We start from the raw sequence: 26,432 nt of genomic DNA, 5'->3' as shown, positions 1-26,432 counted from the left end.
GCTTTGTGGCAAGCTGTCTATTCAATAATAGCAAAGTGCAATGTGACACTTGCTGGTCATCGGCAGGGCTTGGGGGGGGGGGGGTTCTAATCTCCAGCACTGCAAAATTAAGCAAATGTCTTTTTTTGTGTTTCTGTTGGGGGTGGTGAGTGATTTGTTATTTATAACATTATTTGCTTAGATCATCAGATTGTAAAATGTGTACATTGATATAAATAACAGGCAATCTTGAACCCTGTATTTTGGGGGCAGTAGTCGTGCAATTCTGCGCCCTTAAATGATCTGGTCTCCCTAATTGTGAAGTGTTGAGCGAAACCATTTTGGAATGTTAATAAAACCTCCTATACAGTTTGTTGTTGTGAAGTACATACATGCCAACCCTCCCGATTTAGGAGGGAGACTCCTGATTTTTTCATCAAAAATGTTGCTCATTTTTTACTTTCTCCCCCCTAAAATATTTGTAACCTCAAATCAATCCAATGGGAAAATTCCCTTCCCCCGATTTCTGTCACAAAATCTCCCTCCCAGCTGTAGCAAAATATTGGCATGCATGTAAGTATGCTTTTGTATTCAAAGTATCCAGTGACAGCCACCGGAAATGGGGGCGGGGTTTGTTGCATTTCCGCCGGATATTCCAGAGCCTCCTGTGCCCTGGCTCGAGACGCTGTGAACCCCGAGGCCGCCACTGACCGAGGACCACTGGACCAGCACTTCCTGTGCTTTGAGCCAAAGATGGCAGCCTCGTCGGCTCTTTTATTTTTGGAGGGTGTTTCCCTTACAAAGATGGCGTCATGCGCCCATGTTACAAAGGTGGTCCCCAGCGTCTACCGTATCCAACTAAGCGGCCATATTGGAACGGTAATCAACCGTAAGATGTCCCCACGCTATGAAGTGGGGCTGACTGGAGACTCACGCCATCCACTCTATCTCCCATCCTTGCACCGCACCATCTCCGCTGTGCTGCTGCCTCTTGTACGGGCACTGACCCCACGCCATCTCTGTAGCTCACAATATGGCTGCTGTAAGCCAGCTTCTACTCTTCCATTGCCCTCCCTGACATGGCAGCTGGAGTCGCACCCGGACCCGCACTGACATGGCCGCTGGAGTTCTCTCTCTCAGCTCCTGTCCCGCACTGACATGGCCGCCGGAGTTCTCTCTCTCAGCTCCTGTCCCGCACTGACATGGCCGCCGGAGTTCTCGCTCTCTCAGCTCCTGTCCCGCACTGACATGGCCGCCGGAGTTCTCTCTCTCAGCTCCTGTCCCGCACTGACATGGCCGCCGGAGTTCTCTCTCTCAGCTCCTGTCCCGCACTGACATGGCCGCCGGAGTTCTCTCTCTCAGCTCCTGTCCCGCACTGACATGGTTGCTCTCAATGCGTCCGCGTTTCCTCTGCCCTGAATGATTATTTGAGGATTGAACAGCCGGTTGAGTTGCCAGACCGGGTGAGAAAACCGGATTTTGTTCATGCGGGTGAGATAACTGCCTGGACCAGGTTGCACTGAAAGCACAGCCCCTGCCTGCTTCACTAAAGGTAAGGAGTGACCACTCCTGGTGCAAAGGGGTGGGTGGACACTGCACCTGCTGCACAGGGGAGTGCTTGCACTACAGTGTGGCATGACTAGACTGCTTCTGCTGCACAGGGGAGTGCTTGCACCACAGTGTGGCATGACTAGACTGCTTCTGCTGCACAGGGGAGTGCTTGCACTACAGTATGGCATGACTGCACTGATTCTGCTGCACAGGGGAGCGGTTGCACTACAGTGTGGCATGACTGCACAGCTTCTGCTACACAGGGGAGTGGTTGCACTACAGTGTGGCATGACTGCACAGCTTCTGCTGCACAGGGGAGTGCCTACAGTATGCCGTGACTGCACTGCTTCTGCTGCACAGGGGAGCGGTTGCACTACAGTTTGGCATGACTGCACAGCTTCTGCTGCACAGGGGAGTGGTTGCACTACAGTGTGGCATGACTGCACAGCTTCTGCTGCACAGGAGAGTGGTTGCACTACAGTGTGGCACGACGCACAGCTTCTGCTGCACAGGGGAGTGCCTACAGTGTGGCATGACTGCATTGCTTCTGCTGTCCTGTAGGGACCACTCCTGCTGCAAAGGGTTGGACTGCTCTGGCTGCACGAAATAAAAGAGCCAGGTTAGGACTGGAGCATAAACCTGGCATAGGTACCCAGGGAAAAGTGGTCCACACTCGCAAATATCAATGTGTTTCTTTTGTGCAACTCATCAAACAGTTCCACTTTGACACCAAAAACTGGCCCTTCACTTTCATAGCCGCCCAGTTTCCCTGTTCCATGTGGAATCTTTGAGCAAGACTGTTTTTTTTTCCCTGCACTGCATGCTTGGGCTTCTAGGCCTTCCCTTGCAATAAGAAAAATTAAATTTTTTGACTCAAAAACCAGGACTGGCTCGTGGTGTTGCATGGAACTGGGAAACTTGGCTGGGAGGCACTTTGGGTATGGCAGAATAGAATATTGTTTTTCTTCATCGCCAGGTTACTTATCCATAATCTTCATCACTCCTAGTCCTACTCTTCCATATCACAGTTCTTGCAAGGTTCTCGGCCTCCATCTCAGGAATCCATTCCATCTTTTAACTCGCTCTCATACCTGCCTCATCTCTCCAGAGAATACAATACTCCTTCCTCCCCCACAACACATTAGTTTTTCATGCCGCACCAAGGCAGGCGAGAAGAATCGTAAGTACTGTGATGAGGAAGTAATGAAGTTTACTGGTAAGTAACCGGGTCATTACCTCCATGTCCCTATTCCTCGTCCAAGTACTTCAAAGACGGCAGTGAAATATTAATCCATGAACACAAAAACATAGACCAACCATTGTGCAGTTGCATCGCCCCATTACCAACTTTATTTCTGAACACCATAACAAATCACCCTTGAATCATAGTCCCAGCACTCAAAACCCCCTCCCCAAAGGAGGAAGACCCTTGCATTAGCAAATTGAGACGATAGCGTCTTATAAACGTATTGGTGTCAGCCCAGGTAGCCGCCCTGCAGATCTCCTGATTCGGCACTCCCCTTCCCTCTGCCCAAGATACCGCTGTGCCTCTTTTAGAGCAACCCTGAACAAAAGCTGGCAAAGAGACCTGCGCCCCAGAATAGGCCAAGGCAATGGGCTGCCTAATCCAACAGCTCCCGAGACTTTCTTATGTACTCTTCAAGACTGTGGCTCTTTCTTTCTTAGCAACCTGAACCTTTTTACTTCAGGTGTTGTCTCTTCCTCTCTGTTGTGGTATCTTATACCCTTTTCCTGTGTTTAATAACCCGCCTCCTGAGGGGTCTTTCTTCTGATTTTGGTTGTCTTTGACTTTTATCACAGCTGTTTGGGCTGCATTCAGTGTCTTTATCATAGCCTTTCATCCAAGAATGTCAGTAATCATCAAGTTATGTTATGTAACTCTCTTACTTTCTTCCAATACGGGTCTTCCTGTTCTCTTAGGTTTTCAGCCTCAATAATGCTATCTCTTCGGTAACATTCATGTAGTCTCCGTGGCATATCCCCTTATTAGAATCACCCTGGGATATTGGGTTACTGTGGGTTGATTCCACAAGCTTGGTGATGGGACATATCTGCTTTGTCTGCTCTTCATTTCTCTTCCTGCTTGTTCTGGTAACTCACGGCAGTTGGCAAACTTTTGCCGATGGGAGGATTCGTTCCACCAGTTGGTAAGGGTCTCGGTGTTGTTAGGTGGGCACCTGAGCAATGCCAGAGGATAAGATTCATTCTAAACCTTCCAGCCATCACCTTTTTTGTTTGGCTGTAGTCACCATGAGTGGGACGGGTATGCCCAGACATGGGTCCTGTGCCTACTGGGCCTAGAAACCCAAGCTACTCCTCACTGACGAGGCCCAACAAGGCCAAAACATGTTTGGGGATGCGTGTGGTTTCGTGCAGAAGGGATGTGATCAAGCTGCTCGGGCTGGACTGCCCCTTTTGTGGTGGGTCTAAGCCTGATTTGTAAATGGTCTTTTCCCTTTTGTAATGGCTTGGCAGGCGAAGAACAATGGTCTGGTGGGTTGCCCAGAGCAACCTTCCAGACATCACCTCTTATGTTTTGCTGGGTTCCTGACCCACCACAATCCTCTTGTGGTCATGCCACCTTCGGAACAGTCTCCTGGACCCCTCACAATAGTTCCTCCGCTGTATGTCACTCCGGGCCTCCAGTGTCTCGCTTTAGCGTGCTCCTTCGCTCAGATTGTTGCTGGCTCCGTGGCTCAACCCTGCCCCGCCTCTCTCCTGTGCGCATGCATCAGAGAGCTTCCCCTGCATATGCTTCTCTCTCCGCCTCCATGATTTGCTCGTCCTTTTTACAGGTTGTTTTGGGTTCCAAGCAATGTTGCGCTTTTCTGCAAATGTACTCTGTCCAGCATTCCCAGAAGCTAATAGAAGGGAAACCATGTTCTGGGTATTTAAAGATAATCCCTTCTGCAGACAGTTTTGCTTGTGTAGGGATTTCCTTGTGGGAATGGGAGTCATTGTCCCCTAGAGTGGAGTCACTCCCATTGAGATCCCACTTGGCCAGACTCCTAGGGAGTGACTTGCTGAGGGAGCTCACCTACCTAGCCTCACAGGGGGGTGGCTCCTCCCTGGGGAGAAGGGATGAACACTATATATTCATCACAAACCCCATAGCCCTCTCACTCCTGGGTACCTCCTGGATCACGTCCTTCTCCAATAGTTCCAAGACACTCTGGGTCATGGGCAGAATGCTTTCTGTCCTCCTGGGAAATGGAGTTGGCAATGCTCCCGAGCATGTCAGAGGTGAGATAAATTCAATTTTGTATTCCTATCAAACGGTCCTGGTCACCAACAGCTCAGCAGATACGGCCTTCCAAGCTGCCCAGAACCAACAGAGATAGGCCCCAACACATTTGGCATCAGGACTTCTGTGACGTCACTGGAACAAAGGGTTTGCCTGACTTCTGCAGCCCTTTTGTCCCGCTTCCACCGGGAGGCTTCCTAAAACTCCCCTGAACACAGAATGACTCAGAAACATCTTGCATTGACCAGAAGCCCCCACCTTAGTCTTCACCTCAGAGCATCGATGAAGCTTGTCAGTGTTCTTATCCACTTTGAATCTGTCATGCACCCTGTCCACCAGAGAATCGCCAAACAACATCTTGCCCTCAAATGGAATCATCAAGACCACCGCCTTTTGATGCCCAACAGAATGCTAGTTCTGGAGTTGCAAGTGATGGAGGCCCGAGAATGCAGCTCCCCGGTCACCGCCCCATCATATGCCAAATCCAGTAGGTGGAGCTCCAGCTCCACCTGCAACTGCATAGCCTGTAACAGAGGAGCACTGTCCGCTCCCCCTCCACCACAAATGGAGCCAAGTTACGAAAACCACCCACACCAGTCTCAGCCGTGTAAGAGGTGTATGTGGCAGCCCAGAAGGACGTATGTCAGGGCCAAATTCACCCTTTTATCGACAGTATGCCAGACGTCCGCCTCCTCAACCGCCATTGATATATTTAATTTTATTTCTATAATGCGCTTAATACCAGAGTTCGGTTCCGGGATTCAAACCTCTGCTGCTCTGCGTGGTCTTGCTTCCGAGACTAGCACGTTGCCCCTGTGCTGTCCTCCGTTCACTGATGAGAGACCTACCAGGCTGGACAGAATAGTATCCACCTGAAGCCCCTGCGTAAGCGCACCCTCCTCTCCCTGTAAGGGATAAAGCTTGGCCATAAAGCAAGGAATTGCCACCTTTTCAGGCTCCAGATAGTCCTTGAGCATCTCAGGAAGCAGCGTCAGTCCCGCCCTGATTGGTTAAACTGACTTGGAGGAGGCCTGCATCCCGAAGACACATTAAGCATGAGTGTGGTTGATGAAACCCCATTTATTCTGCCACCTGCACCTCCGTATCTAGATACGTCCCCTTAGGATCATCTGCATTAGCCTGCACCGCAGAGGAAGATGAAGAGGACTCCCCATCAAAAGAGAAAGCAGACAACCGCATCAGAGACCTGGATCACTCAGACTTCCTTCAAATGTGGAACAACCTATCCGACAGCACATGAGCCCTCATACACTTGGAGGAGGTACACTGGTTAGAGTCTGTAGAGGAAGACCGAGAACTTGCTGTATTACCCTCCACGTGCTTCAGTTTACACCGCCTGTTTCCAAGAGCCAGGGAAGACGCAACAGGTAGAAACAGTCAGTAACCACCAGCAGAAATGTCCTCAAAGGCAGAAGCAGAGACAAACAAAACCAGCAGCAGAACACCAAGAGCAAAGCACCAGCACAACTCAAAAGCCAAATGAACTGAAGCAGATCCCTATAAAGTAGGGCAGCAAGGACAACCAGATGCAACCATTTTAAATTAGGGCAGACCATGGCTGCCCTCTTTGCACCTGGGCTACCATGTGACCAGCTGACCCAGTCAGGCAGCCCTGAGGTGTGCAAGCACCCTCCTGCACGGCAAGACCCACCGATTGTTGCACCTGCCCACGGCCCCCAGCATGCAAATGTGTGGGAGTGTCAAAATGTACGTATTATTAAACGCTTTTTTTTTTTTTACACCCAAAGCGGGGACCTCACAGAAACCTCAGGCCCTGCCCGGATCTCCACGACTACCAGGAACAATGCGAACACCCGTGGAGGTGGTTGCGCGCCCCATCTCCTGCTGCAGTATATATCTGTCGGCTCCTGCTGCAGTATGGATCGGTCGGCTCCTGCTGCAGTATGGATCGGTCGGCTCCTGCTGCAGTATAGAGCCATCGGCTCCTGCTGCAGTATGGAGCCGTCGGCTCCTGCTGCCGTATAGAGCCGTCGGCTCCTGCTGCAGTATAGAGCCGTCGGCTCCTGCTGCCGTATAGAGCCGTCGGCTCCTGCTGTTGTGTAAGTACCGTTTTTCTTTCACTTGTTTGAATCTAGCAGCAGTGGCACGTCCGTCTCGTGCTGAGTTCTATTGGTCTCTGCCACGCGAGATTTCCAAACGTTCTAGTATTGTGACCGAGCAGCAAGGCTTTGACGAAGTAGATCAGTAGCTTGGTGTGAAATACAGTTGACCCACACAAGCTATTGTCAAACAATAGATTATCACATGTGTAAGTGTCAAAAATATACCTCTGTGAAACAACCCATGTGCAGTAAGCTAAGGCTGCCACATAGTAGGTAAACAATGAACATAAACACATCACAGCATGGGGGACACACCACCCTTGAGAGGAAAAAAAGGTATCGAGCAGTACTGTTACACAGTCAAAAGTGGGGCAAGAGATGTCAGAAAATACAGCCTTCTTAAATGGAAAGTCACAGCAACACTTAGAAGAACAAACTCAGCCCAAGATTATTTTAGGAACTGTTGTTGATTGTGGGTTTAGATAAGTAGCCAGTTTCAGGTGCTTAGTGGTAGTTTAGAAGAGGTATCAAAGTTCTCTAATAAAATGTAATGGGGCTCAGTGCAGTAGACCAGCACGGTTAGATATTGTTAATTCCTAAGATGGTGCTTGATGACTTTCTGCAGAGAATAAAGGCAGCTACCGATTGCAAGTGTCCACAGGAACCCAATACAGGGCTCCTATACACCTAGGTTCCACAGCGAAAAGGTATTGCAAGGGTAGATGCCGAGTAGGATTTGCAGTCCCGTGGTCTGGGTGCAGTGGGTGCTTAGTTTGACAGCTGGGATCGGCACTCTTGGTCTTCAATCACGACTTCACCGTCCCGAATGGCCTCATGCTTTGGACTCCCAAGTTCCAGTGTCTGACTTCCTGCTGTAAAGAACTCATGGTGGCAACAGTAAAAACGGACTTAAATGATCACAGTTCAAAGGTGTTTATTAACCAGTACAAATGGGTGAGGAAAACGCCTAAGATGGGAGCAAGCTACGACCAACAAATAATAAGGCAGTCCTAAAAAGGTCCTATACTAAATAAAAAGATTGCCAATGCTTACCGCTAAATTACAAAATCGTGTGGGATAATGTTCACCAGAAAAAAAAAAAAGTGTTCACAAATGATGTCAGGATAGTTTACCTGGGGTCTCCCTTCTCCACATTTTCTAGCACGCGACAAGGCGGGACTGAAGCACAGCACACTCCTGTTTGCTTTAAAAAAAAAAAAGGACTTGACCAGAAAGATCTGGCCATCCTCCGCCCGATAACAAATAGCAATTTCTTATTGAAAGTTCTCGATAAGGCAGCAACTACGCAACTTCAAGCTTTTGTGGATGAAAACAATCTTCTCCACAAACCGCAATCAGGATTTAGAGGAGCACACTGTACCGAAACTGCCTTGCTGGATCTCCAGTCCAAAAAGCTTAACATCATGGACAGTGGAAAAGCCGGCATGGTAATACTCTTGGACCTACCTTCAGCCTTTGATTTGTTAGATCATTAAAAGAGGCCTTATAATCATCAGGGTGCTGTTTGTATGATGCCATCCATTAGGTGACCTTCTTCCTTAAGAGCCGGAGCTCCAAAATCTTTTGGGGCGGGCAGTCATCAGTGCCTTTCTCCAAGTGCGGAGTACCCCAAGGGGCAAGTCTGTCCCCTTTATTATTCAATCTATACTTATGGTGGCTCTGTACCCATCTCACCCACCTAGGGATGTATTTCACCAATTTTTCCAACGACACCCAATTAGTGATAGAATTGAGTGGGTGCTATCATACACACAATGCCAGGATTGCTCATATCTATAACATCATTGAGGCCTGGATGAAGACAAACTGCCTATGCCTGAATGGAAGTAAGACCGAGCTTATGATCTTTGGCTCATCCCTAGGTGTATATTTAGAGTCGTCTCTAGGAGCTGAAGCACTTATGGCCTACCTGAAGAAAAATTGCCAATACTATCAGAGAGTACACAAGTCTATAAGACCATTCCTGAGTGAAAAGACTGCTCCATCATCACAAGGGCCACAATCCTTTCACGACTGGACTATGGCAGTGCCTTGCTGGTGGGAGCCAATAAGGGCTGCATCAGGTAATGCCAGGCCATACAGAACCAACGCAGTGAGAACTATCCAGACATGCCGATCCGATAGCACAGCGAGTAGGGCGCTCGCTTTGACATCTGTGCAGAGCCTGCTGACGCAGGTTTGAATCCCGGCAGGGCCAAACTCAGCCTTTGATCCTTCCAAGGTGGATAAATGAGCACCACACACCATGGGTAATAAGCAGCGCTCGGATGCCTGAGGGTTCGTAGCGCTATATAAATGCAAAATTATTATTATCAGACGGAAAACAAGAAAGGGAGCACATCACAGAAGATCGAAAGTCACTTCATTGACTAGCCCTTGAGGAGCGTGTCTCTTTCAAATCGCTGACTATCGTGTACCGCTGCTTGTATGGAGAGACCCCTGCTTACCTGAAAGATCAAATAACCCCATACAAACCGGGCCGAATCTGAGATCTGAAGCGTAAGGCTTGATTGGACACATCAGTGCCAAAAGAACAAACGGGCTTGGACACTCCTTTGTCGCAAAAGCAGCTCAACTATGGAAGGGGTTAGCTGCCTTCTTACGATTGGAATCAAACTACCTTGTTTTTAGAAAGAAACTTAAAACACTATTATTCAGATAACTGATTAGCTAACTGAGAAGATGGTCCTGCTGTCCCATTCTCCTTTTTGTTGTCTTTGTCTGGCTGTACGTGCCCTGATGCGTGAAGGCTTTGGGGCGCTATAAATCAATAAATAAATAAAATGAAACCTACGCCAGGATGTGCGTGCACTGGCCGACTGCTTGGGCACTGCAGAACTCAGAGTGCAGGACAACACGACCAACATCACCAGCACTCAAATCCAAGTAGTGGGCATACTTGAACGAGTGAATATCCTAGGACACTGAGCAGAAGACGCAGAGGGGAGAGCACACAGGAACAACCTCAGAATACTAGGACTCACGGCTTACGTTGAGACCATGCTCCTGCAAGAAGTGGGCCCGGGCACACTGACGCAGGGGTTCACTGTTGAGAGAGCACATAGATCTCTTACGAGGAACCCTCCACCGGGTGCCCCTCTGAGGCCAATCATAGCTAAGATCATGAACTACAAGGACAGGGAAAGAATGTTAGCCTTCTCCAGAGAAGGAGGTACTATAACCAGGGAATCTTCAAAGCTGGTGATCTCTCCAGACTACACGGGGCTAGTCCAACAGCGCAGAGCAATGCTTGGGCCGACCAAGGAGGGCTTAACACGAGCAAACATGGGCTACATGTTAATTTACCCTGCCAAATTGAACGTTTTGCATAACGGAAGGTCACATTTTTTTGAAAACACTGTGGAAGTGCACTCCTGGATGGACGTGCAAGGGATACCGCAGCTCCCGAGCAGGGACACCAACGCATCCTAGTGTGGTGGCAGGGGAGCAGCCTTTTGTTTTTCCTTTTTGCTCAACCCACAGTCCTGCTGCAAAGGCTAGTAAAATATGGGAAGAGAATACGGGAGCATGCAGAACTGGGCCACCGGACCAGTACCTGCACCCAGAAAGCCACTGCATAAGTAACTGTCACGAACCCTAGTTGTACTTTAAGATGCCAGTTTTAAGGTGTTGAGATGCTGCATGTCACCTGAAGGGGGTTGGGGGCGGCAGGGCCCGAATAGGCGATCTACTACTAGACTGTTGTTTGGTGGGTAGTTAGTGGGTTATTTTCACAGTTGTTGGGTTTTGGAGGATGGGAGGGGCGGTCGGACGGGTGATTAGAAGGGAGGGACGGGAATACAAGGGGCTGGGGCAGGAGCGCAAGAAGTTCTGATTGTTATCAGACAAGTGGAACCATCAACATTGGGTGGTAAGAGAGGAATACATAACAGTGAGAGGTTACTGCGATTGGAATTGCCAAGGGAGGCTGGAACCATTTGGCAGATTGTCATGGCGATGGGAATCAAATGGCCCGAATGTGCTCAGCTATGGCAGGGCCTAGGGGGAGTGAACATAATCACGCTGGCTACGAAGTGTGTGGGCAGGCTATACAGCTCGCCTTTCTCTGTATATGCAAGGGGAGACCTCATCTGGATTGCTTGGATAGCCCATTTCCAACCGCTGAAGTCCAAAAAGGACGATGAGGGGAGGATGGTGGTTGTGCATGGACTGTGGGAAAGCAGGGAAATTTGTGTTGCAAACACCTACGCGCCAAATCACGATGCCACAGAATTTTTCAGGTCACTATACCCAAGGTTGACCATGTATAGAGAGGCGACATGGGTGTGGGGAGGAGATTTCAATTGTACCCTTAACTCTGTATTAGACAGATCAGACACTAAATATAGGAAACAGGCTCCTCATGTGGTGCACACGCAGATAGATAATATGTTCACAGAAGAGGAGAGGAAAGGCTAGGTGACTTTGTGCACATAAAATGAGGTCAGAACACTATCTGACCATGCCCCACTGATAGCACCATGGCACAGCGTGGCCCCGAGACCCCAGATACCCACCTGGTGCCTGAGGGTGAAAGCTCTGCAAGATGAGTTGTTCAATGACTACCTGAGGGCCCAGATAGAGGAGTACTTCAGTATCAACACAGACAGCGTACCAAAGATCAGTAACGTATGGGATGCCTTTAAGGTGGTCACAAGGGGAAAGGCGATAGGAAAAATGGGACGCCTAAGGGTAGAAATACTAAAAACCCTGGGAGACATTGAGAATGAGGTAGCCTGCACGGAAAAAGCTGAGGGAGGACCGCCTGATGAGCCGGGGTGGGTGATGGAATTGAGGCAAAAATGTGTGGGGCAATGGGAAAGCCTGGCACGCTTGGATTTTACGAAATACACTGAAAAACTGAAGAGGGGGACAAACCTGGGCGACTGCTAGCGTGGCTATGCAGGTGGGAACAGCCCAGAGAGGGGATTAACGCTGTCACTGATGCACACAGGAAGTTAGTCAGTACGCATGAAGGGATAATCAAGTGTTTACTCAAATCTACAAGACCCTATACACGAACGAGACAGCAGAGAGGGATAGACTTAGAGAAGGTTTTAGGGAAAATAGACCTACAGAAGCTTGGAGAAGACCAGGTGGACGTGCTAGACGCCACCCTGACGCTAGAGGAAATAAGTGTAGTGATGAGAGAGCTGCCGACTTCTAAGACCCCGGGACCGGATGGATTCCCAGGGGAGTTTTACAAAACATATGCAGCAATACTAGCGCTTAGATTGCTGCATGTCTACACAGAAGCATACGAGCTGGGAGTACTTCCCAGCAGCCTGAGGAAAGCCACTATCCTACCAATCCTTAAACCGGGTAAACCACTGCAGTACTGCGCATCGTACAGGCCCCTTTCAATGGTATATGAAGATTGCAAAATCCTGACAGCTGTGTTAGCAAACAGACTGCGGAGAGTAATAGGGGACCTAGTACACACCGGCTACACTGGGTATGTCCCAGGGCGGAACACCACATGGACTTTGCGGAAACTATACCACGTCATTGGCAGTCCTGATCATCTGACCTCATTAGATGCAGTCAAGGCCTTTGACTCGGTCTGCTGGGCCTGGATGTTTGTGTCCCTGATGCACTTTTGAATTGGCAAAGTTTTCTTGATATGAGGAAAGCTAATCTATATGACGCCCAAGTCCGTGTGAAGATGGGCAGACAGATCTCTGAGGTGTGGGAGGCGCAGAAGGGCACCAAGCAGGGTTGTCCACTATCGCTGATGCTATATATTCTAGCATTGGAGCTACTGGCTGTCTTCCTCAGGAAGGAGTATGAGGAGGCGGGATAAAGTGAGGGTGAGTGGTGCACCTAATTTCCCTGCACGCAGATGACATGCTGCTGTACATAAACAGGCCAGATGTCAATTTACCGCATTTGTTGGATGTCATTGACCAGTTTGCTGAGCTATCGGGGTCAGGGTGAACCGGGAGACGTCCTGCCTGTTCCCGCTTGCAGGGCTCAGAGACCTCTGCAAACAGCATCTGCCCCGATTGGGACTTTGGTGGGAGCCAAATAACTTGTGTTGTCTAGGCATTAACGTGTGGTATGACCCAGTGGCCTCACACAAGAATAATACGCAAAAGGCCATGGATAACGTGGTCGGATCCATGAAGTTCTTGAAGAGGCTGACCCTGGGAGTACCGGGAAGAGCGGCACTCCTGAAGATGATCGTACTCTCCGCCTCCTGTATTATTTCACCAAAGTCCCTTATTACATACCCGCAATTTTCTTTTCGGAGGCTGAACACGGGGAGAGACAGAATTACTCTGAGCACCCTACAGAGAGACTATGCTGCGGGCGGGATGAAAGTGCCTCAATTCGAGTGCTATCTGGCGGGGCAGTTGCAACATTTGGTGCGCTGGCTGGGAGATGAATCTTCACAGGACACTTTGCTATTACAACCGTTGCTGAAGCAATATTTTTTGAGGGGAAGCATTGTGGGTAAAGGAGGTTGCTCTAGGGCATGGGTGCACAACTCGCGGGCCCGCCAGCAACAAAGACTTTCCTAATCGAGGGCGGCCCGCAAGCCGCATCGGCCGCCCTCCATTAGGAAAAGTCTTTGTTGTCTTCCGGGCCGTACAAAACACTGGCCCTCATTGGCTCAGGGCACACACACCATGTAGCTCCTACGAGCCACGTAGTGCGCGTGTGCTGCACCAATGGAGTGCCAGCACTACGGCTGGCGTGGTCAAAAGGATTGATGCCGGAAGGCTTTTCAGCCTTGCCATCTCAGCCGTAGTACCAGACCTCGCCAACGTTCCAGCTAGCCTGCCTTCCTGCACGTCTGGTAAGTACAGATTTTTTGGGGCGTGGCGGATGTTTGTTTGTGTGTCGGGTCTTTGACCTGCTTGTATGTTGAGATGCGGGTGTGGGGTGTGTGTGTCGGGTCTGCCTGAATATGTTTGTGTGCAAGTGCAGTGTATGGTGAGATGCTGGGGGGGGAGTGGTGTCGGGTCTGCCTGAATGTGTTTGTGTGCAAGTGCAATGTATGTTGAGATGCGGGGGTTGGGGGGTCTGGGTCTGTATGGGTGCATGCTTGTGAGTTTGTTTGATGAGTTGGGGGTGGGGGGTTCGGGTCTGTATGGGTGCATGGTGTATGCTTGTGAGTTTGTATGGTGAGTTGGGGAGGTGGGAGTCTGTAACAGTGAATGCTTGTGAGTTTGTGTGCTGAGTTGGGGGTGGGGGTTTCGGGTCTATGGGTGCATGGTCTATGCTTGTGAGTTTGTGTGCTCAGTTGGGCGGTGGGGGGTTCGGGTGTGTATGGGTGCATGGTGTATTGGTGTATGCTTGTGAGTTTGTGTGCTCAGTTGGGGGGTTCGGGTCTGTATGGGTGCATGGTGTATTGGTGTATGCTTGTAAGTTTGTGTGCTGAGTTGGGGTGCGGGGGGTTCGGGTCTGTATGGGTGTATTGGTGTATGCTTGTGAGTTTGTGTGCTCAGTTGGGGGGTTCGGGTCTGTATGGGTGCATGGTGTATTGGTGTGTGCTTGTGAGTTTGTGTGCTGAGTTGGGGGGTTCGGATCTGTATGGGTGCATGGTGTATGCTTGTAAGTTTGTGCGTGCTTTTGGGGGTGGGGGTTCGGGTCTGTATGGGTGCATGGTGTATTGGTGTATGCTTGTAAGTTTGTGTGCTGAGTTGGGGTGCGGGGGGTTCGGGGCTGTATGGGTACATGGTGTATGCTTGTTGTTCTGTATGCAGGGGTGGGGGTCTGTATGAGTATGTATGCATGGTGCATGCTTGGTGGCATGGGGCATAGTGTTTGCTTGAGGGGTGGGGGCCATGGGGCATAGTGTTTTGTTAGGGTATGGGGGCCATGGGGCATAGTGTTTGGTTGGGGGTGGGGGCCATGGGGCATAGTGTTGCACTCCAAGAGTGAACCCAATAATAAAGCTAAAACCGGCACAGTTAGGAGATGTACATCCTTTGCTTTTTTAGGAAACCTGACTCAACGAAGGCCATACTCCTCTTGGGCAACCCAAACAGCAAACTGTAGCAGTTCAAAATAACGGAATGTCCAATCAAGGGTCAATAAAATATATATAATTTATTTAAACAGACAATATACAATAACTAAATAGAAATAAATGATGACAATGGAAAATGTGTAGTACAAAATGTAAGTTTGAAATACAAATAAAAATCGTTACACCTCAAAAACGTATTCTTTGTCCATGAGTTTAATAAAAATTGGGGGTTGAAAAAGCCTCCTGCCACGCCCCGCTGTCCCTACCGCCCCACCCACATTTACTTTTCGGCCCACTATAGCCATCATGTAAGGTACGTACGGCCCTCTGTCATAATCAGTTGTGCACCCCTGCTCTAGGGAGACCCTCCCTGCTGTTGCAGCTGGGCAAAGGTATATGGCAGAGAAGCTGGAAACCTTTAGGTGACTCAGATCCGTGCTCGGTGCACGTCCCCCTGATGGGGATCATTAGTGAACTACGAGGGGCACTGGTGCAATATAGAAGACACTGGGAGGACAAGGGAATAGCCGCGATTGGGGGCCTATTAAGAGAATAGCTTTCCTGGCCCTGGTTAGCGAATATGGTATGCTATACTTAGGCAGGGTCAAGAGAATTGGGACGAGAGGGCTCGGCCTTCGGAGTGAAGTGGGGACCAATGAGAAATTAGATACTATGGACGACATGTCAGGAGGAGGACATATGGTCTCTAGATTATATAATTTGCTCCTGGACGGGTTGGGAGCATCAGAGCTGAAGGTGCGCAGCAAGTGGGAGACGGACATAGGGAGAGTATTTACAGATGCAGAATGGGACAGGGCATTGATCTATAACGAACGAGTATCACAGAATGCTAGGTTCAAACTCACTCAGTTTTATGTCACTCACAGAGCGTATATGACTCCACACATGGTGTCTCTCGTGGTGAAACGGGGTGACCAGGCCGGTCCAAGATGCACACAGTAGAGAGCAGACCTGATGCACATGTTTTTGGTGTGCCCAGTAATACAGACATTTTGGGGAGATGTAGCGGGGAGGGTGGCATGGGGTGGCATCCAGATGCAGATGTGGCCCCCAGAGTACTGTCTATTGCGATTGTTCCCTAGGGGTGGGAGACACAAGGCTCAGTTGACCAAAATGAAAGATCTGGTTTATGTATTAGCTAAATGCAGAATTGCCATGGCGTGGAAATCGACTTAAGGCCCTAAACTAGAAGCCTGGTGGGCGGATCCAAGGCGTTGGTCACTAGCGGAGTCAGCTGGATGCTATACAGTGCGGCAGAAGGGAATGAGAGAATCGAAGCCTGGAACACTTTGGTACAGAGCATGTTCATTCCGGGAGAAGATGAGACAGAGGCTGTATGTTCCCGGGGGGAGGGTGATGCAGGTTTTGGGAGGAACTAACGCAATGGGGGGAACATGCTGACTGGTGGGCAGGAATGCTATGGGAGGTGGCCGCCCTGCCGGAAAGCGGCGGTTGGGGAAGAATGTAGACCCCATCCTCCCCAACCCCCGGCGAACGCCTGTATTGATATATGCCTGTATCACTGGAATGGCATGGTGTCTGTATTTGTCTGTCTGTTGAATAAATAAAAATGTGTAAAAAAAAAAAATAAAAAACTTTTTGTTGAACATTATTTGTGTTGACTTTGACATCCTTACACACTGTTTAGCATTAGTTGTGAGGGCAAGCATAGGATCGGACACGGACAGACCTTTAAGTTGAACTCTTTGACTCCGACTTTCCTTAGTTTCGTTCAGTTAGGGAAATCCCACCAGCAAAGGGCAAGTTAGGCCTTCAACCATCCTGACATTTAAGTTAATAAACATCTTTTATTTGAATTTTAAGTCAGTTGTCTGTGTCGTACTTCATGATGCCTTTGAGAAAGATAAACGGCGGAGCCAGGCACATCAGACCAGGCAGACATAGCCTTTCACATTCACATATGCAACTCAATATTGCACCTTTGAGTAAGGAAGGATAAATGCAGACATGTCTAATATGTAACGACTCTTTCCCAGCTCTACTGACCTCTGAGGTGCCAAACCATCATGCAATCTCCCACTCAGCTTTTCAAGTCCATACTAATGGCTGTAGGCGCTGTACACATGCCATGTAACGTAACATAACTTCCGTACCATCCACCTCAGTAATACTCCTCTTCATGCTCTCTGAAGGATCAAGGGCTGTGTCGGGCACACCTGCCGTATGACTGATTACCCAAGTCTTGAAAGCCTTTCGAAAGTACTTGTCTGTTGTATTGCCCCATTACAATGTTACCACCTAGTTGCACCTCTTGCATCACTCTCAGAATGATGAAAGGCTGAGGGTGGCCCACCTGGCAAGTTACACTTCAACCAGACCTTTCTTAACGGGGACACGCAGTTTATATCATGAAATCTGTTGTTCCTGAATGTTCGTGTGTGATCTTATATATATTTTTTGGAGAAATAAAGTTTTTCTTTTTTCTTTTCCACATCGTTATATGCATTTTTCTTGCCGTGATTAGCATCCATTTTGTGAGCTGCATTCAAGCCCTTTAAGAGAAAGTGACGTCAGGGGAGAGGGAGTGAAAGTTGCAGATCCAGTATAGCAACAAAGCAGCAAAGCTTGTCCCACCATTAGTAGCAGTACCTGAAGTACAAGTGCTACCATTAGTAACGACACTACTGCTATTACCAGCTTTTGTACCTTTACTACCCTTAGCAGTAATATAACTGTTAATACCAGTATTAGTATGTCTTTAAAGAATAACTATCAGTAGTAGAAACCAATAACAGTATTAGTAGTAACACAACTACCAGTAGCAGTTATACTATTATGATAATTAACTAACAATACTGACTGTATTACCTCTACTACTACTACCAGTATAGCAAAGCAGTACTCCTGTTGCAGTGAAGGTGTACTACCAGTAGTGGTACAAGCAGTACCACTACTAAAAACGGCTGCCAGTAGTAGTAAAAGTATACTAGTACTAATGGTCGTAGTAGTGCTACGTCTGATTTTCTCATTAATATTAATACTACTGTTGGTACTATTACATGGTGTTATTGGTAGTAGTACTGCTATCACTGCTACATTTACTGCTAGTAGCTAGTACTAATAACCACATCAGAAGAAACACTACCACTATTACTGTGATTACGACTGGTAAAGAAATGCTACTAGTAGTATTACCAATACTGGTGGAAGTGCTACTACTGCTGATAGTAATACTATTACTACATTTCATTGCGGCAGTAATGGTAGGCAGGTACCTTGTAATGGGTGTAAAGTACTTAGTTCGGTTGCTGATATAATCGTTGTGCAGACTGCACTTCCTCTCCTCTTCTCTTCTGAAGTCACTTCCCCTTTAAAGAGCTTGAACGTAGCTCAGAAACTGGAGGACAACCATAGAAAACGCAAACAAAAATGGTGCAAATAATGTAGAAGGAACCTATTGTCCGGAAAACAAGCAGACGATGAAACAATCAACCTACGTGCCCTCTAAAGTGTGGTGTCTCGTTTTTTGTTGCCCCACCTCAGTTGTGTGTATATTGTGAGGAGTCAATAATGCGAGGCGGACAACTCTTGGATGATTGATCAAAATATGCCATTTTATTATCAAACTGCCTAATTATCCATACCCTGACAAGGATTTCCCTGCCTAAAACTAAAGGGAAGCTCTCTAACACAGGATGTCTGGCCCTCACACTTAAACATCAAATACACAAAGAAAATGTATGGCAATTCAAATAACATCAACACTGATACTCAGTCTATTGATAACCTCCTAGTAACCTAGGTGAACTCCCTTCCCCAAGATTCAAGGTATCTTCAGTTACAATCTTCAAAAAAAAGAAACGAGGAAATCCATGTAGGTAGTAAAGTCTTAGATCAGTTCTTGATGTTTCAATATTAAGGTAAACTTTTGTTAACCAAAGTTCCAACAATAGCAAATCTTTTCTACTTGGTGAAATAAGGACTTGCCACTTCCTTAAAACAGCACCAATGTTATTCTCAGCCACAATGTTTTTCCACCACTTCCAGTTATCCAAAAGACTTGCCATAGTTAAAAAGAAATAACATTTCTGAACATGTTATCGAAATACAGTTCTTGGTAAGATTAGGAGTCGCAGTAGGTATCTTTGTCTGGATGACTTCACAGCACTTCTATTTCCTCTTCAATAACTTCAACCTCTACAAGAGTTCACTATGAGGACATGTCCCTTTGCCTCATAGTTTTCCATTTCACTTGAGCTTCTGAAGTCTTGCATCTACTGACAACCAAAGACAGCTTCAGTACTTTGTGACCGTACTACAGCTCCGGTACTTTGTAACTTCAAACAGGTTTTGGTTCTGACAAGATTCACTTTCAGGGACTTCAACACCTTCAAATAGGCAAGGCACTTTTCCTGGGAATATGCCTTTTCAAACGGCTAGCCTCTTTGCCCCTCTTGTATTTCTGCAACCAACAACCTATAATTGCCTTTGGACCACACTTCTCTTCTCCATCTACAATCTCCGGCAATGTAAGCTGTATTAACTTCAAAGAATATGTATAAGTAGCGAGTTTCCCTTCCCCAACCTTGCCTTTCTCCCTTTGCTGCTAGCCAGGATAATTACCCAGAATCCTCTGTGCCACTCTCTTGGCTTCAGGTAATGCTTGCACACTTGTATCTTGGGCAATGTTAACGTTCAATTAGGCTCACAGTATTTAAACTGCTTTCGGGCTTTGGGAAAGGCTGCTTTCAGTCTCAAAAGGGGAATACTCTTGGCTTGGGCAATGCTTACACTCTCCAACTTCAAATACAATGTTTTAAATACTTGACATTTCTTTAGATGCAATTGTATTCTGCATGAATAATAATTCAGAGGTCACTCTTCCTTTGAGAAACTTAAATTTGTATTTATTTTTTCATTTATTACAGCGCACAAAACCCTTAGGTATCTAGGCACTAGTTACATTGGAGAATTTTGTGAAGAAGGGAGTGTGAAGAGTCTTGGATGGAGAACAGTTAGTTGAACAGCCAGGTATTTAGGTTTCTGCGGAAAGTCCAGTAGGCCTGTTCTTCTTTTAGACTGGGAGGGAGGTTGTTCCAGAGTTTAGCGGCCACAACTGGGGAAACTCTTACCTCCCACCGAGTGGTGATTGAAGTTGGGGATCTTTAGGAGGTGCGAGTTCGAGGTCGGTCAGATAAGTATTTCTCTATGGCAACGCGACCACTCTTCATAGTTTCACAAGGTTTAAAGATTTAACAATTGCTTTTCCGTAGCGTTTGCTCTTCATGCGAGTGAAATAGAATTACTCGATCACACGCTGATCACACGCCAATGATACTTTTCAAGTGACCCATTGTTATAGAATGAACAAATAAGTTTTCCTCGCTTTCTAATCTTATGCAATTGCATTTTAAGCTGGATACTCTTTCCGGAAGTGTTTGCGCAAGGAATCAGAATGCTAGATTTGACTCAGCGGGTTCTGTTTTCCTTTCTGCACTTATTACACCACTTCTGCGACTTCGGGGTTCACTGCGACTTCGGGCTTCACTTGGGACCCACACCCTTCCTCGCTGAAGTTGTCTCAGGTCCGCCACTCGACTAAGGAGCCCCTCTCGCTCCTGAGACACAGGGCTTCACAACAGCTGCTCACGACGGTCTCTGACACGCTTCTTGCTGCGCAATCTCTGCAATTAGGCTCACATGGGGAAAGGCATAATTTCTGCACGCCTTCTGCTGTGCAGCCACTGCACACCAGAGTTTGGGGCAACAAAACCCTCACAGGATAAGCAGGGGAAATCTGCTGCAGTAGAATCCTTCGTCCCTTTTGTTCTCCCACTTCAGCCTGGATTGCCAACACTGTGCCTTCTTCCTTCTGCTTCTTCTACTACTGCACGCACTCCATTCACAGTTCCAGCTCCTTATAATTGCCTACACCTGAGGGGGCTTTTTATGCCTCTAAGGTTCCCTCAAGTGGTGGCTATTAGGCTTAATTGCCTGACTACTACAACATCCTGACTCTTCAGCCCTCTTCCTCGTCCCAGTACATCTGGGATTATGGGACTTGTAGGCCCCAACAGCAAAATCAGCTCTTTCTTAGTTCTAAGGGTAGATTTATTTCCCTTAGAATTATTTAAGGATAAACCATTAGCATTCATTGTTACAGAGGAAGATAGTTTATTTAAGGCACCTTTTCCACATTCCTTTCCATTATGCCTTTGGGAGTAGGGAGGATTTTTATCCTGAAACACTGTGCAGGGTCTTTCTGTTATTAAGGCCTGTTCAGGTTTAACAGTATTTGCATTCAGAGCCACAAATCTGATATGTGGTTTAGATGCATCATATGATATGGCATTTATAACGCGCCTATACACAAGTGATTCATAATGACAAGAGGCCATTACGTCTTCGGGTAACTTTTAAAATGGTCTCACTTCCAAAGGACAAATAATGTCTCATCCCATGAGATCTCCTCACCACCCCCAAGGTCAGAATCAGGAGGCGTCTGCCTTTTTACGGGCCACCTGGGAGGAGACTTTAGGCAGGGGTTTAGTAAGGGATCTGTACGATTCATCACGTAAAATCTGTTAGTTTGTTCCTTATGAAATTCCACACCGTTCCACCAATCTGCACCACATTTTGCATAGTTACCTGTTCGGACTCTCTGGACATTACTGACTACATGACATGTGGACAACCCACCGCTTTCCCCAGATTTCAGCCCCTTCACAGATGAGACGGGTGCCTGAAATTGGCGAAAACATCAATGTGGTTGTCGAAGAACTGTATAAAGTTCGTTTTAAGTGTCTTAACACAAGGAACACAACTCAAAGGCCTCAAAAACCACATCTCAAGGCCCTAGGATGCACAATTTCCAAGATATTTGTAAAGCACCACACACATTTTAATTTAGTGTAATTCATATGCTTTTCTCTTTCCAGATGCCTCCAAAAAGCAAATATCTATTGGGAAAATGAATCCAAAATGAAAGAAAGTGGGATTATTAAGGGTCTGTCTATGGGTACTTTATGCTAGTTTATTCTATAACACTTAGAAGAACCAAATGCTGATAACCTTGTGACTATACAGCGAAACCCACCCGGGAAGAGAGCTGCATTTTGTGGTGCATTTAAACCAGCACTGCTTGTTGCCGCTTTGTTGCCGCTCGTCCCTCGCACCAGCGTGCTTCCTGGAGGAGGCGGGGCAGGAGGCAGGAGCAACACGTGACTGGATCACGTGAGCGCGGCCGCCTACAAAGGACCAAGGCTGCCGCCCGCTCACTGATAACCTTGTGACTATACAGCGAAACCCACCCGGGAAGAGAGCTGCATTTTGTGGTGCATTTAAACCAGCACTGCTTGTTGCCGCTTTGTTGCCGCTCGTCCCTCGCACCAGCGTGCTTCCTGGAGGAGGCGGGGCAGGAGGCAGGAGCAACACGTGACTGGATCACGTGAGCGCGGCCGCCTACAAAGGACCAAGGCAGCCGCCCGCTCACTGATAACCTTGTGACTATACAGCGAAACCCACCCGGGAAGAGAGCTGCATTTTGTGGTGCATTTAAACCAGCACTGCTTGTTGCCGCTTTGTTGCCGCTCGTCCCTCGCACCAGCGTGCTTCCTGGAGGAGGCGGGGCAGGAGGCAGGAGCAACACGTGACTGGATCACGTGAGCGCGGCCGCCTACAAAGGACCAAGGCAGCCGCCCGCTCACTGATAACCTCGTGACTATACAGCGAAACCCACCCGGGAAGAGAGCTGCATTTTGTGGTGCATTTAAACCAGCACTGCTTGTTGCCGCTTTGTTGCCGCTCGTCCCTCGCACCAGCGTGCTTCCTGGAGGAGGCGGGGCAGGAGGCAGGAGCAACACGTGACTGGATCACGTGAGCGCGGCCGCCTACAAAGGACCAAGGCAACCACCCTTGTGGCGTTAAGCCCGGCTGGAGTAAAGCCCAGAGACTGTTGTGCGGCTGTTGAGCGCAGTTGGCGCAAACAACTCTACGAGTTCAGTACAAGAACAACAGTCACCAATGATAGTCGAGGCGAACCTGAGGTAAGGCCTACATCGTAAACATCAATTGCTCAGACAGCGTGAGACTGCGGGAATCTACATCCTTTGATCGCGCTGTTCTGTCCAACTAAGGTACGACAAAAGTCGTCTTGTAATCTTCGGTTTTTTATTTTTTTATTTATTTCTCCACCTTGGTAGTAAGCATTTGTGACGCAAGCTGACCATCTACCCCTGACATATTAAATGCTGTAAGACATACCGTCTACCACTTATTATCAATAACCAGTAAACACCTCATAGAGTGTCAACTATACTACAACTTGATGAAACTTCGCAGCACCAAAGATATGGAAGGGGCAGGGAACGGTTCATATTTAAACCAAAGCTGCGAAGCGGTCATACCAACTGTCCAACTGGTCCAGGAGAATGTCAATCAGTCGAAGGAACAAGTAATCCAAGTTTTGGTACATGCTGACGGACAACATAGTACCCCAACACCAAGTCGGATAGAGAAAAATCCAAATATTGCCATAATAAACAACTGGAAAAAAGGGTTGGAATACACTATCTCAACAAGGAAAATACAAAGTAAAATAGAAAATCATTTCGGCAATAAGCGACATAAAAGCCACAGTGACATTGAAGGAGAATCCCTTATTCTTTGGGAAGAACCAAGACACTCTCAAGCCCCAGCTTCTAGCACAGAAATACATACTGTGGCAGTGCATCCGGAAGAAGAATGCTGCACCTCACCTATGGAAGATAGCGCATTCACCCCAATATTACAAACCATACAATCCTCATCGACTGTTGCACAGCAAATGCGGGAACAAAGGGACCTAGAAAGAAAAGATGAAGAAGGAGCAACAACAAATCCAAATCCAGAAACATTAAAAGCACTAAACTTTGTTCTTAACTCATTGGTCTCAGTCTTTGAGATGCTAAAAGGAGAGGTCCAATCGCAAAATGGAACACTTCTAGAGATGACTAAAGAAATTTCTCTATGTGACTCTACCCTAGTGGGCCTAGCAAATGCCATGAACACAAAACTGAGCACCCCAATTCAGGCATTGAACACTGAGATTGCAAAACAAGGACTCGACATCTCCTCCATCCAGCAATCGCTGAAAGAAAAAAACCAAACTGAAATCCAAAATAACACACTTTTGAAAGAAATTTCCTCAATATTGAAAAGACAACTGCCCCCAGCTCAAAGAGAAGAAATTGTGGAAGAAATTCAGGACTACTCATTGGAGGATACCCCACTATCAGACTCAATATTGGAAGAGTTCTTAAGGCTAGCCACAGTTTTAGAAGAAGAGGCAGATATTGGAAAAAATACAGAAGAAATCAATTCTGGTAATCAAAAAACCAGACGGGCAGAAAAAACTCAGGAATGGCAAGAACAAGGGGAACAAACTTCGAGAGGTAGAAGAAAAAGGAGAAACCGCCCACCAAAGAGAAAGGGCTCCAAATCCTCACAGTCAAAAAATAAAAGTAAACGTCACAAAGGGCTGAAACAAAGCAAAACTGCAAAAGAAAAAGATGAGATCCAGGGAAAAATATATTCCGATATGTCTAGTGAGGAGCAAGACACCACTGTGGGCGACTCTAAAACTCCTCCTATTGGCACAAAAAAAAATAAACTCAATACAGGAAAGGGAAACCAGAAAGCCAAAATCGACATCCCTAAAAAAACCAAACTTATCAAAGACAAACAATTGGACGATACAGTTCCAATAACAAAAGCAAGTATTGGCTTACAAACAGAGGAGCTGACAGGACAAAAAAAAAAACCATCCGAAAAAGAAAAGCATAGAGATTGAAAAGGACCGGGAAAAAGAGGTAACTCCGGAGGAGACACCAAGTAAAAAAAAACTTGCTGCTCAACCTCAAAAAGGAAATATAGCTAAAGCAGTCAAATGGGCTCCAATTTTCACACAAAAAATAGGGCAGCAGGTAGCAAAAAGATCGTGTGGGAGTGGCTCTGCCATAAATCAACAGGAAAACAGGAAAATTGCCCCCATCTTTCTAACAAAGAAGCCGTTGGCTTTCAAGGACTTAAGTATAACCCCTTCAGATGCAACTGCTTCAGCAAACAGGCTAGGGGGAAATATACCTGAAATAAATGCTAACCAAGCCAAAAACGGTGAAGGGAAATTCGTCAAACTTGATACTGAGAGGCATTACGAGGGGAATGCTGAAGGCACCCACCCACCCACCCTCCGATACATGCAACAAACCATCCGAACACACAGCAATGGGAAATGGAGATGGAAGGATTTGGCTGCGACTGCGTTCAAACTATGGCCACTACAAATCCTTGAACCGGGGAGTGATTTTGAAATTATTACAAAAAATAGGAGATCTCCACTCTATAACATCTAATGACATTGAAAGCGTGAAATTCCCATTGTCATGCGATCCATTTTTGGTTGAACTCATCATGACCTCAGAGACCGCAAAAAATGACATCTTGCGAAACTCAATAGAGTTAGAATCCTATGGACTGGAAGTCTCATACTGTAAGAAGAGAAATAACATCATGGCCAAACACTGCATTCCCCCACGCCCATACAAAGAAACAATATATCAAAATGAGACAACCAGCACAGAGCAAGGAAGCTTAGAAAAAGACCTCAAAACAAAAGAAAACACCCTTTTGCTCTTACCAGACATACTGTCAGAAGTTCTGAAGAAGCTGGGTCTGGGTTCACAACAACTTTAGAAAGAACCATGTTAATATCTTTAGCTGGAACACAAGAGGCTCTAGTGTCATTAGAGGCAAAGAAGCAAAGTCATACCTATTCAATCAAGGGGACGCAATTCTCTTACAAGAAACTTGGTTGGTCAATCCGTTATACATCGAAGGGTACATGGTCCATTGTCTGTCAGCCACACAAAAACCACTGGGCCGGCCCTCAGGAGGCTTATTAATAGCATTAAAAAACCAAGTCTTTAAAAATGTAAAGGAGATATGGAAAAATCCCCAGGGTATTCAGGCATGCAGAGCTGAAGTATCTACACAAGGAGCCATTACAACTTGGGTCTTTGTAAATATTTACTGGAATCCAGCAACATCGAAACTAGACTGCTTTTTAGAGAATTTAGCATTTCTATTCGAACTACTAAAAACAACCCTTGTCACTAGTAATATTGTGGTAGCTGGAGATTTCAACACGAACTGCCTTTATCCCCCAAAAGGAAATTGCGATCGAGCAACCCAGAGGAAAAGTAATCTGGGAAAACAATGGCAGGATTTTATGGAGCAATGGGACCTTCACATGATAGTGGGCTCACAGGAGGGTGTAAAGGAGCCATACATAACCTGGAGAAGAGGTAAATCTTCCTCAGCCTTAGACTATATCTTTGTTTCAAAAACTCTGCTCGCTTTGCCCTATACATTCAAAACGATACAGGAGTCTGGAAGTGATCACAGCAGACTGGAGCTGTCACTCGAAAACTTTATGACCACAGAAGCTGAACGAGAATTACAGATACTAGAGGGGAAGAAAGGTAAACTTAGAGTTGTAAAATACAAAGATGGGGGGACTAACCTAAATGGAAAA

The 26,432-nt window shown here is 47.1% G+C and overlaps 1 protein-coding gene across 2 annotated transcripts in view; it reads left to right on the top strand.

The window, feature by feature from the left end:
* Window positions 1–1,316: 1,316 nt before the first annotated feature.
* The window catches only part of LOC138511153 (zinc finger protein 135-like), a 66,464-nt gene continuing 41,348 nt past the window's right edge, over window positions 1,317–26,432 (top strand). For both annotated transcript variants that reach the window (XM_069626656.1, XM_069626657.1), the window contains exon 1: window positions 1,317–1,531. The gene's annotated coding sequence lies outside the window, so the exon portion shown is untranslated. The remainder of the gene's footprint in view (window positions 1,532–26,432) is intronic.

Source organism: Ambystoma mexicanum, chromosome 6p (genome assembly GCF_040938575.1).
Source record: "Ambystoma mexicanum isolate Mex_15411 chromosome 6p, UKY_AmexF1_1, whole genome shotgun sequence".
NCBI classification, from domain to species: Eukaryota; Metazoa; Chordata; class Amphibia; order Caudata; family Ambystomatidae; genus Ambystoma; species Ambystoma mexicanum.
The sequence above is the reverse complement of the archived record's forward strand: the minus strand, read 5'-3'. Positions and strand labels throughout refer to the sequence as shown.